The sequence below is a fragment of the Lissotriton helveticus genome, chromosome 6, assembly GCF_964261635.1.
Source record: "Lissotriton helveticus chromosome 6, aLisHel1.1, whole genome shotgun sequence".
Lineage (NCBI taxonomy): Eukaryota > Metazoa > Chordata > Amphibia > Caudata > Salamandridae > Lissotriton > Lissotriton helveticus.
In genome coordinates, this window is record NC_136067.1 from 1,273,416,093 (window position 1) to 1,273,428,361 (window position 12,269).

The 12,269-nt window shown below is 46.8% G+C and overlaps 1 protein-coding gene across 1 annotated transcript in view; it reads right to left on the reverse strand.

Annotated features, from left to right (window-relative positions):
• The window catches only part of LOC144763423 (uncharacterized), a 248,452-nt gene that overhangs the window by 93,678 nt on the left and 142,505 nt on the right, over positions 1–12,269 (reverse strand). The window contains exons 11-12 of the mRNA XM_078649006.1: positions 12,006–12,092; positions 9,832–9,921 (exon numbers count right to left, since the gene is read on the reverse strand). The gene's annotated coding sequence lies outside the window, so the exon portion shown is untranslated. The remainder of the gene's footprint in view (positions 1–9,831; positions 9,922–12,005; positions 12,093–12,269) is intronic.

Here is a 12,269-nt window from a genome sequence, read left to right on the forward strand (position 1 = left end):
TATGGCGACCGTGCAAACGCGCAGCGTTGACGCGCAGCGGGCGCGCCAAAGGTAAGCCCGTCTGCGCCCGTCCGCACCTGGACCGCGCCCAGTGCCAGGACCCCTGGCCCCCACCGACGGAAGCCGACCCGACGCACCTACAACGCCGCCGAACTCCTCGCATTCAACACCAGCGGCATCCCGGGATGTCACCGAGCCGCCCCGAAGCACACCCACGGACCCTTCAGCTGCCACGCCTGCAAGTTCACCTGCATCCGGACCTGCACTACACCAGCACCGACCAAGCCGAACACCAGCAGCAACCACCTCAAGTGCATCCTGCTCAACACCCGCTCCGTCCACAGACACGCCATCGAACTCTGGAACCTCCTCGACACCACAGCCCCCGACGTCGCCTTCCTCACGGAGACCTGGATGAACGCCTCCTCAGCGCCCGACATCGCCATCGCCATTCCAGAGGGCTACAAGATCACCCGAAGGGACCGCACCGCCAACCAGATGGGAGGAGGCATCGCCATCATCCACAGAGACACCATCCGCATCACGACCAACACCGACGACACCCTAACCACCGCCGAACACCTGCACTTCCAGATCCACACCGACCCGAAGACCACCCTCAGAGGCACCCTGATCTACCGACCCCCGGGACCACGCACACGATTCAGCGAGGACATCGCCGACTTCATCAGCCCGCATGCCCTCCCCTCCGCCGACTACATCCTCCTGGGGGACCTCAACTTCCACCTGGAGAACAACAGCGACCGCAACACCATCACCCTGCTCGACAACCTCGCCAACCTCGGACTCAAACAGCTGGTGCCCACCCCCACCCACCTCGCCGGACACACACTCGACGCCGTCTTCTCATCCAGCAAAGACATCGCCTTCAGCCACGCAACAGGACTCCACTGGACGGACCACAGCTGCGTCCACTTCACCTTCAAAAGAACGACGATCCACCACCACCAGCAACAGGTTGCCCGAAGAAGCTGGAACAAGATCACAGCCGATCAGCTCACCGCCTCCCTGAGCCAGCACCCCCCTGCCGGCTCAGCGAACCCCAGCCAGGCCGCCGACAACCTCACGAAGTGGATCAGCAACTGCGCGGACGAACTCGCCCCTCTGAGGACCCCGCCCAACAGACCCAGCAGCAGAAAAACCCCATGGTTCACCGACGAACTCAAGAGCTCCAAGAAGAACTGCCGAGCCCTCGAGAAAGTATGGAGAAGGGAACCAACAATGGACAACATGACCACCCTCAAGCTTGCCACCCGGAAACACCACCAACTGATCCGCGCCACCAAGAAAAATACATACAAGGACAGGCTGGACAACAACGCACACAACTGCAAGGAACTCTTCAACATCGTGAAAGAGCTCTCCAACCCCAACGCCGGAAACAACGACATCACCCCGTCGCAAGACCTCTGCAACTCCCTCGCGTCCTACTTCCACAACAAGATCGCGGACATACACAACAGCTTCAGCATCCAACCAACGCACGCCACAACCGCAGCAACGCCACCCACCACCACCCTCCGCGCCTGGAACCCGATCAGCACCGAAGACACCATCCGCACAATGAACTCCGTCCACTCCGGATCTCCGACCGACCCCTGCCCTCACCACGTCTTCAACAAGGCCGACGCTGTCATCGCACCCCACCTGCGGGACATTATCAACACCTCCTTTGACACCACCACCTTGCCGGAGAGCTGGAAGCACGCAGAACTCAGCGCTCTACTCAAGAAACCTACAGCGGACCCCACCGAACTCAAGAACTACCGTCCCATCTCGCTCCTCCCGTTCCCGGCCAAAGTCATCGAAAAGACCGTCAACAAACAGCTGGCCGCCTTCCTCGAGACGAATGGATCCCTCGACCCCTCACAGTCTGGCTTCCGAGCCAACCACAGCACCGAGACCGCCCTCATCGCTGCCACCGATGACATCCGAACCCTGATGGACAACGGAGAAACAGCGGCCCTCATCCTCCTGGACCTCTCCGCGGCATTCGACACTGTCTGCCACCGCACCCTAGTGCAGCGCCTCGGCAACATCGGAATCCAGGAGAAGGCACTGGAATGGATCACCTCCTTCCTCGACGGAAGAACACAGAGAGTCCGCCTACCACCGTACAAGTCAGAGGCCACCGAAGTCATCTGCGGCGTCCCTCAAGGATCCTCGTTGAGTCCCACCCTCTTCAACGTCTACATGAGCCCCCTCGCGGCCATCGCACGCCAACACAACCTCAACATAATCTCCTACGCCGACGACACCCAGCTGATCCTCTCCCTGACCAACGACCCCGCCGCCGCCAGAGCCAACCTGCACGAAGGGATGAGAGATGTAGCCGAGTGGATGACGACCAGCCGCCTGAAACTGAACTCGGACAAGACGGAGGTCCTCATCCTGGGCTCCTCGCCCTCCGCCTGGGACGACTCCTGGTGGCCCCCCGCCCTGGGCAACGCACCCAAACCGACGGACCACGCACGCAACCTGGGCTTCATCCTGGACTCCTCCCTCTCCATGACCAGACAAGTCAACGCCGTCTCCTCGTCATGCTTCAACATCCTACGCATGCTACGGAAGATCTTCTGGTGGATCCCCACCGAGACCAGGAAGACTGTCACCCAGGCCCTCGTCACCAGCCGACTGGACTACGGCAACGCCCTCTACGCCGGAACCACCGCCAAGCTCCAGAAGAGACTCCAGCGGATCCAGAACGCCTCAGCCAGACTCATCCTCGACATCCCACGAAACAGCCACATCTCCGGACATCTGAAAGACCTGCACTGGCTCCCCGTCAACAAAAGAATCACCTTCCGTCTCCTCACCCACGCACACAAAGCCCTACACGATCAAGGCCCGAGCTACCTCAACAACCGAATCAACTTCTACGCTCCCAAGCGCCACCTCAGATCAACCAGCCACGCCCTCGCCGCCGTCCCCCGCATCCGAAGAGCGACAACAGGAGGAAGGTCCTTCTCCTACCTGGCCGCCAAGACCTGGAACTCCCTCCCGACCGACCTACGCCTGACCCAAGACCACCTTTCCTTCAGGAAGAAGCTCAAGACCTGGCTGTTCGAGCAGTAGCGGCAACCCCCCCCCCTAGCGCCTTGAGACCCTACGGGTGAGTAGTGCGCTCTATAAATATCTTGATTGATTGATTGATTGATTTTAATTAGGGCCACCCTGCCCAGGATGGATAATGGTAGTACGTTCCAGCATGCAAACATGTTACGAACCTTTTGAATAAGGGGATCAAAATTCAATGAATACAAATCTCTTACTGAGGCAGAAAAAAAGACCCCCAAGTACCTCTTAGGTCTATTGTTAATACAGCTGTGTATATCAGGATGAAGTTCGGGATCTAAGCCACCGCAAACTAAAATCTCAGTTTTCTTTTTATTGATTCGATATCCCCCCAAAGCCTCGAATTCTTCGAAGATTAAGAGAGCCTGTGTTTGGGAATGCATCTCAGGTTTGATCTACAACATTATATCGTCCGCATATAATTTAATCTTGGCCATGGAAGTAACGGGAGGGGAAATATATACACAGTTCCGAATTGCGACTGCTAATGGTTCGATAACAAAAGTGAAAAGAGCAGGTGACAATGGGCAACCTTGCCTCGTGCCTCGCTGAACTACAATCGAGCCCACAATAGTTGCATTAATAATAATATTAGCTTTTGCGCCCCTATATAGATTCTGAATTAAATTAATGATTTGTGATGGAATCCCAAAATGCTGTAAAATAAAAAAAAGTGTCTCCCAAACCACCAAATCAAAGGCTTTTTCCGCATCTAAAAGTAAAACTAAAGCAGGAATCTCTCGAGTTTCAAAATAATCTAAAGCTTCAATCAAAAAATGTGTGTTAGTGATAAGTTGTCGACCTGCAATGAATCCATTCTGGTCAGGATGAATCAATTCTGCGGAAACATTATTAAAACGTACTGAAAGTAATTTTGTAGCAATTTTATAATCAGAATTTAATAATGTGATTGGCCTATAAGAATTAGGATCCTTAGGTTCCTTACTCTTCTTCAAAAAACTGACCACCGTTCCGTCTTGAAAGGAGACTGGAATTGGGCCGCCCTCCAGCATTGAGTTTAATAACAAGAAAAGTTCAGAAAGGGAGCTAAAAAAAAACAGGACAAACTCAGCAGGGAGTCCATCCGGACCGCAGGCCTTACCATAGGGGAGACTTTTTACCACCAGTTCTATTTCTTCCCTAGAAAATGGAGTTGCCATTGTCCGTTGGTCTACATGAGGAAGAATCGGGAGAGGATATTTATCTAAAAAGTCATTTAACCTTTGTTGATCTGTGTTATGATATGTGCTATAAATATTCTCATAATGATAAAGCATTATTGACCCTATCTCTTCGGAGTCTGAAGTTTCCATATGAGTGATTGGGGATTTTAGGGAATAAATCACGTTGGCCGCAGCTTGTTCCCTGATCTGCCAAGCTAAAAAATTTCCAGTAAAATTACTATCTTCATAGATTTTTTGTGATTGCCTGCAAAAAATTTCCTCGCTCCTTGCGAAATAATGCGCGCTAAGCTCCCGCTTAGCAGCATTTAATTGGTTCTGTACGCTAACAGAAGGGTTATAATGCCTTTGTTCTATTAACGCCTGTACTTTTTGCTGCAGCATGTTCTTCGTATTCCTAGTAATGGAAGATTCCATTGCATCTTTTCCTATAACGACCCCCCGAATAAAGGCCTTCAAGGAGTCCCAAACAACGTGAAGAGGAGCAGTGCCAATATTGCGTGCAATATATTCTCCTATCTCTAATTTAAGTGATGTTACCCATGATTCCTCGGACAAATATATCTTATTAAAAACCCATCGTTTAGGAGTTCTCTTATTCTCCCCCCAAAAAAACTCAATGACTAACAAAGCATGGTCAGAGAAGCCATTATGCAAAGTCTTCTGGTACAGAAAATTAAGTTTTGTAGAAGCAAGAAAAAAATCAATACGAGAAGATGATTTAAACCTTCCCAACCAGCAGGTAAACTCTTTTTTGAGGGGTTCTGCACACGCCATGGATCACAAAGATCAAGTGTCTTCACATTGTTAGTGATAGATCTAAATGACTTAGGTTTAGACTGTTTTTTTAAATCAGTAGTGGAGTCTAGTTTTAGATTCATGAGAATGTTGAAATCACCTCCGATAACAATATCCCCTCCCACCATTAAAAAAGACTGAAACAGGTCCTCATAAATAACAGAATTATCATTTAGAGGAGCATATAAGCTAACAAAAGTTAAGGATATTTGTCTATTTTTAATTTTACATGTGGCCCAACACCAACGACCTTGGCCGCCCTCCTCCGTTTGGATAATTTCAGCGTGCAGATTCTTATTTAAGAAGAGTGCAACGCCTCTCTGTGACTCGGTAAATAGGGAAAAGCCGCGATATGAGGCCCATGCTTTAAACATAGTAAAATCTACAACTTTTGAAACTGGAATATGGATTTCCTGTAACAATATTACTGCGGGGTTCTCAGTCATAATCCATGTTTCTATAGCACGCATTTTCTTCTTGTTATTTAAGCCATTCACAATAAAAGAAACAATTTTCAAACCAGTACTAGTAGACATTTAACTTTAACAAAACAACTTTTATTCCCCATTAGGCAAGTCAAAGAACCCCCGCATTCTGTATCTACCAAAAGAAAAACCAATTCTTTGTCCTCTGTGCCTAGCAAAAAAAAAATGTATAACATCAAGGACTTCATTTTTTATTCTTTTTTCCCCCCAGCATCCGTCGTCCCATCCCCAACACCCCCCCAGCCTGTGGCCCGTCTCCTGCTCTAGCTTCCCTACCCCACGCTAGCTACAGAGCCCTATCCCTTAACATTGAGATGTCGTGTAATTACACCCCTTCAGCCCAACGGCCGTGCCCCTGAATTCTCCTCCTCCCCATACTCCCAAAAAAAAAAAAGGGCATGATGATGATATTCAAAGTTATAATAATGGCATCTTTCAACCTGTCTAACCATCCTCCATCTCCTTAAGCAGCTCCTGCGCTTGCTCCACATCGGAAAACATATAAAACTTGCCCTTAATCAAAACTCTCAGCTTTGACTGCTGAGCTATCATAGCTTGAGCCCCCTTGGCTTTGAATAGGTGGAGAATTTTAACGAACTCCTTCCTTCATCTAGCCACAGTGGTGGACATGTCGGAGAAAATTTGACATTTCACCGTTGCATTTACTGGAAACTGCCTCTGTTTATTAGCCTTGGAAAGAATTTGTTCTTTAATCCTAACATCTGCAAAATTTAGCAAAATGGTACGAGGAAGGGTCGAGTTTGGGAATGGGTGAGACGGAACCCGATGGGCTCTGGTGATAGTTAAGTCGACTTTGAATTCAGGAATCACTCCCTGCTGAAGGAATGAGGTGACCCAGAGAAGCATATCAGATCCCTCGATTCCTTCTGGAACCCCCACTATTCGAAGATTAGATCTTCGATTATAATTTTCCAGGTCATCCAGTTTAACCTCCAATGCCCTTGTTGTCTTAAACACGCTTTTAGCCTCCTTTTTAACCTCCGTCATTTGGTCCTCCAAATTGGAGATTCTCTCCTCCGCCTCTGATAAATGAGCAGGAAGGGTAGAAACTAGTTCTTCAATGTTATCCATGTTATCCAGTCTCTGATGTATAGAGGCCAGTTCCGTTTTTTGGGACCTCTTCATCTCCCTCACCTCGTCTAAAATTAAATTTAACATATCCTTAACGGACATTCTCATTTTGCCCACAGTCTTAGGGGCCGATTAGGATGGCGGACGGACTTGCGTCCGTCTGCCATCCCAGAGGTGGAGGGACCGTCCGCATGGGCTGCGGCGGTCCCTCCGTGCAAATTAGGATGTGACCGCCACCCTGGCGGTCACATCCTGGATATTTAACATTGCGGCGGGTGCTGCTTCAAGCAGCACCCGCCGCAATGTTAAAAGTGCATGTTTAACATTTACATGCACAAAGCGGCAGGCACCGCGCGGTGCCTGCCGCTTTGTGCATGTAAATGCTGGGGGGTACCATAGGTACCCCCCATGTGCACCCCCCACCCGCCTACACCCTGGGGGCCCGCAACGGGCCCCCAAAATCAAAAGTACACATGCTTTTCCACGGCGGAAAAACAGCCGCGGAAAAGCATGTTTACAAATGTTTCCTAATTTGGCTGGCGGTGTCTGATAGACACTGCCAGCCAAATGAGAGCTTTTCCGCCGCGGTTGTAATCCGACCGCGGCGGAAAAGCAGCGGACAGAAACCAAGACCCACCAGCCATCGTAATGCGGCGGTGGGTCTTTGGTGACTCCGCAGAGGATTTTCCGCCTCCTCCGGGCCGGAGGTGGCTTCCGCCGGCCCGGAGGAGGCGGAAAATCCTCCATCCTAATCGGCCCCTTAGTGTCCATACCTAGAATAGGGCTAAAAGGGTCCAACACATTTCCAAATTTTGCGTCATGTACTGCCGAAGTACAAACTGTGCTCGCTGGATCTTCCGTTTTTGTTCTATGGTGACTGAGCTTTTTATTCCGTGAAGAGGAATGCTTGCAGAAATAGTATTGGGTGCCAATATACACTTTGAATTATCTGAAGGCACAGTGCCAGCCGGCGTATCTGGAAGCTGATCTAGTGTCAAATTGGAAGTCAGGGGAATCAGGCTACTGGGAGGAAGCACAGTAAATTTCTTTTCAAACAGCGGGAATTGTTTTGAGGGCTGGGAGGGCCCGGGTGTCTTATCCATATTTTCCATATTCAAATCGTGGTGAGTAAATTGATTAGACGACATCTCTCCAATCTTGAGCTTCCCAGTTTCAGCTTTCCCAAAATTATCTCCTGGGCTGGGTTGAACAGGGCGTTCTGTCAGTGATTCCTCCAGCTCATCTGAGCTTGCCGAGGAGTGTACCGAATTTTCTTCTCTGGAGTCCCCTTTATCCGCTAATTTAGCTGCTGCTTCCTTGGCCTGCTGTCGGCGAGCCCACGCCTTGCTTCGAGCATTTAAAAGCTTACCCATGTTACACACGGCAATTATACAGATTACAGGACAAAATTAACGCTGAGGGGGCTTACCAGCAAATGCAAGTTCGAGGTCCTTTCGTGCCCACGATGTTAAATAATGCCCAGATCCAGACGACTCTAGTGGTATAGTGTACTTTTCCCCACAGCCGTCGCTCCCACAGCCGTCACTCCCTTCACACATTGAGTTGATGTTTAACTTTTGTGTTTAAAAAAGAAGACGAGCAGCTGTAGTAGTGGAGATCGCCTTAAATGTTTTGTTTTTTCCCCCACAGCTATCACTCCCAACAGCCGTCACTCCCTTCACGCGTTAAGTGAATTGTTTTAACTTCATGCTCGAAAAGGAACCCGAGCGGTCTTAATGAATTCTTCAGCTCCAGATGCCTGATGTCAGCGTGATATCAACCGGGGAAACATCCTTTACAACGCAACTTTTACCACGCAGTGCCTTTACGACGCAACTTTTACAACGCAAACCATTACAACGCATTGCGCTGGGGGGCGCTCTAGGATAGGGAATAGGTTTAATTTACTATCCAACACCTTCCCTACTATCCACGGGGACTGGAGTTGGAATAGTAAATTAAACTATTCACTATCCAGCGCCCCAAAGCACTATGCGCTGTAAAGGCATGCGTTGTAAAAACAGCGTTGTAAAGGCATGCGTGGTAAAAGCATGCGTTGTAATGTCATACATCCTATCAACCAATATCAGCCGTGTAGCCGTATAGCCGTGTAGCCAAAAGGACTGCAGATTAAAATCACATGTTATCCTCCGTGAGGCACTTTTACTCTCTGCCGTGGAAGAGATAAGAAATAGGAAGCGCACAATAAACAAAAGTTTTCTCTCTTCAATTATTGCTGTTTTTCCATTCCCTTTGCCAACTTGTTCCTCCCGTCTGCATAACAGCGCTGCTCCTACCGTGCTGGTAATAACTTAAAATGTCCCAAAAAGAGAGCAAACAAGCAAGGCAGACGGCAAGCTGTTCACGTTAATTTTACGTTGTAAAGAGCCAGAGTATCTTTAGCAAGCAATCAAGAAGCCGGAGCTGGAGCTGCATAGATGCCAGCAGCTTTCCGCTATCATCATCCTCGTGGAGGGGGAGGAGCTAGGAGCACGGGTCCCAGGTGCTACGTGGAGGCGTGGAACTCCACCGTAGCGGTCATCTGTTTGCTTTCAATCTAATCATATTGAAGTATTTTAGAGAATAAAATTGAAATATATTGCTTTTGTTTACGATGCATCAGTTGTGTTTCATAGTTAATCAGAGTTTTTTTACTTACAACTGATGTGGTATCACCAGTAATCAGACAGAATACAGATTTGTTGTCCAAAAAAGAAGCTCTTTAGACTGGACTTGCTAGGACTCTTTGCCCGGCTTAGAGGATATGTTTTTTCACAAGAGATTCTTATATATTTATTTTGAGATAAAATTGTTAATTCAACTTGTTTTTTAATTTCTGAAGAGCAAGCATCTCGCCACTCTTCTTCATACTCATAGCAAAGATGTGAATGGCTATCCTGCTACAGGATGTTTCGCTCATCAAAGTATCTCATTATTTTTGCATATCATTAAATTGTAGTGGCAGCAGTTTACTTTGTTAATGTTTAGCTTGAAGATATTTTATCATACCGGAGCTCAGCATCCGGAACTGCATAATCTAAATTGGACGATTTTCCTTCAGATTTCAGCTTTAAATGTGTCTTACACAAATAACATGTAACAGAAATACCTCCATGTAGCATTAAGGAAACACTAAAATGTATGATTAATCCCTCTAAGTGACATCCCATCTTACTTACCCAGTCTCCCTCAGCATTGTACAGCATGTCACTGATCATCACAGAGCTGCTCCCCTGTGTAATTCTGTCTTGAAATGGCCAGACTGATAACTGTAAATACACAAAAAAAGAGCTAGGAACAACCCAGTACAAGGCCAACCTTCATTAACCATCATCTCTGCCCACCACAAATGATCCCTCTCTTATCACTAGACCACACTTCCCAAATCACTCGGCTTAAGTAAGGAATGGCTACATAATCATCAAAGTAGTCTTTATGACATCATGTGGAATAGCAGATAAATAGCATTTACCTGGAATGCTATTGGCATCAGTACTCTTTATAGATCCACTCACATTGAATAGATCTTAATATTAGAAGAGAATCCCATACCATCTAGATATAACACACCAATGTTAACCTTTGCACTTCATAGCAGTACCTTCAAGTGATATGTTACTGAAGCTACAAGTTGCAAAACATGCAGAGGGCACAAGGTCATCACTTTACAGCCATGTCTTTAGTTCTGCAACATTCAAAGGCACTCTCTTCCCCGTACACACTGGCATGTATCAGAACCCCAGTACAATTACTGTTATCCTTAAGGATTCTTAATGGAGCATTCAGTATGCATTAGATGGAGAAGCCATTAAAGTCAGATCAAATAACCCAATATGTCTATATGGAGAAAGTAATCTGGTATTACTCCTGGTCGAATTTTTCTTTTGACCCATGAGATCAACCAATCCACGGAGGTAGATTCAAGTATTTTGGTGCATGCCACGTATCATTCAGAGAGATGCAAGGAATGCTGGAGGGAATGAAGGGTTTTGCTTTTTTCTTTATGGTTTAGTGGACCAATTTTTGTCAACCGTTTACAAGACACTAATCTACAGAATAGATGAGCAATTCAAATGTGGTGCTGAACAGTTCAAGAACCTTCAGAGGACCGTTGTACTTTCTATGTCAGTAGGGTGATGCTACATTGTTGGAGAAAGATGCCCACAACTGGACAGTAAATATGGCTTTTTAGTTAAACAAAATGATTTCCACTTGTTTTCCATGTGGATTTCATTGTACTTTAATGTATGCATGTGTGTGAGTGTGCATGCTTGTGTATGAAGATGTGTTTTGATTTTTTGCAAATTAATTCTGCTTATTTACATTTGCTTTTTTTGGGGTTCTTTTTAGGTAGATGAAAGAAACATGCAGCCTGAACAGCAAATGGTTAAAAAAGTGTTTCTACCGCTAGCCTTTATAGCTTTGGGGGGAAAATCAATCTATCAAAGGCACCGGTGTTGATGATTCTTGGCAACCTGTTACTTCCATTAGAGCATTCACATTGCCCACCCATGGTAATATACTGTCTCTCCCATAATGGTAATATTTCTTGCCAACTTGTTGTCAGACATGGTATAATGCCTTCCCCAAGTAACATGAGGGACCTGGGACAATAAATCCTGGCATGTTTTGGGCATCCGTGATCTCTGGCATTACGACAGTCCTTAGAGAATGCTGGGTATTCTTGACATATTGAAAAGTGCCATGGTCTGATGGGTCTGCCATCGAAAATGAAACCAGAATGTGACTGAGAGGGATTGTCTAAGCATGTTCTTTAGGATATTCTTAAATATTTCTATTTTATGTTTGTTAAGATGTCTATTATGTAGATGCTAAAGGTAGGACTAGGACTTTCTGGAAATTGACATGTTGTCAGAGTATCCTAGAGGGCATGGATATTACCAGGAAAAACATAGCATCCCATTTTCCCCTTATATGTGGTGTCACTAGGGACAGGAATACTTAAAACAGCCAACAGGCACAACAGAAATCTTAGATGCTTTTCATATCCAATGCAAATTTCTATCGTTTGGGGCACTGCTGAAGGAGATATGAAAATAACTATGTTGTTGAACAAACAGGCAATCATACCAAATATTATGTTTCAGGTAAAAAGTACTGTAAGGTCACTGGAAAAATGTTGTTTGAAAAATGTGTCCCACGATAGGTAAGTATGAATAGCAAGGAGTGACTTTGGGTCAAGACATTATTAGAAAGACAAGGAAGAGGTGAATTTCAGGTGTCATGCTAAATAACTACACTAGAGCCCATTTCTTCATTGCTAGCATGGGAGGACAAGGGAAACATTCAAGACATGGTTCCAACTCAATTACTAGCCTCCCCTCTCACCTACCATTCCTCTCCCAGCAGCATGATGTATAGGTGTAACCATTTGGATGATCCCATGTACCATTACACCAGTGGCAGGCCAAATGGGTAGCTGCAAAAGATTCCAAAAAAGGCATTAGGCAAAAAAGACTTCAGAAGCTGACTGCATTAAACATTAATCTAACCCCTCTCCTCTCAGCTCAATCTACAGACCTCAGACCCCAATCTTGGATAAGTAGAAAGATAATCACAGGCCGTTAGAAAAGGAAATTGTGTAGATATATATATA